This window comes from Myotis davidii, unplaced genomic scaffold, assembly GCF_000327345.1.
Source record: "Myotis davidii unplaced genomic scaffold, ASM32734v1 scaffold132, whole genome shotgun sequence".
Lineage (NCBI taxonomy): Eukaryota > Metazoa > Chordata > Mammalia > Chiroptera > Vespertilionidae > Myotis > Myotis davidii.
The window spans coordinates 775,226-775,631 of record NW_006285258.1 but is presented as its reverse complement, the minus strand read 5'-3'; the positions used below and the strand labels follow the sequence as shown (position 1 = coordinate 775,631).

Below are 406 nucleotides of genomic sequence, written 5' to 3'. Positions count from 1 at the left end.
AATTGCAAAATTAAAAATTAAATTAGAGATATAACTGCAAGTTGGGGACATATTTGAAAAGATGCATTACCCAAGTTAGTCAGAGAAAGACAAATGCCATGTGATTTCACTTACATGTGGAATCTAAAGAACAAAATTAATGAACAAACAAAATAAAAAGACTCATAGATACAGAGAACAGACTGATAGTTGCCAGAGGAGAGGGGAGTTGGGGGATGGATGGAAAAGTTGAGGGGATTAAGAAGTACAAATGGTACCTACAAAAGAGTCATGGGCAGGTAATAGATATCCTAGGACAGTGATGGCGAACCTTTTGAGCTTGGCGTGTCAGCATTTTGAAAAACCCTAACTTAACTCTGGTGCCGTGTCACATATAGAACTTTTTTGATATATGAAACCATAGTAA

General features: G+C 36.5%; 1 protein-coding gene across 11 annotated transcripts in view; it reads right to left on the bottom strand.

Moving 5' to 3' along the window:
- The window catches only part of FAM214A (family with sequence similarity 214 member A), an 86,662-nt gene that overhangs the window by 9,209 nt on the left and 77,047 nt on the right, over positions 1–406 (bottom strand). The window lies entirely within an intron of this gene.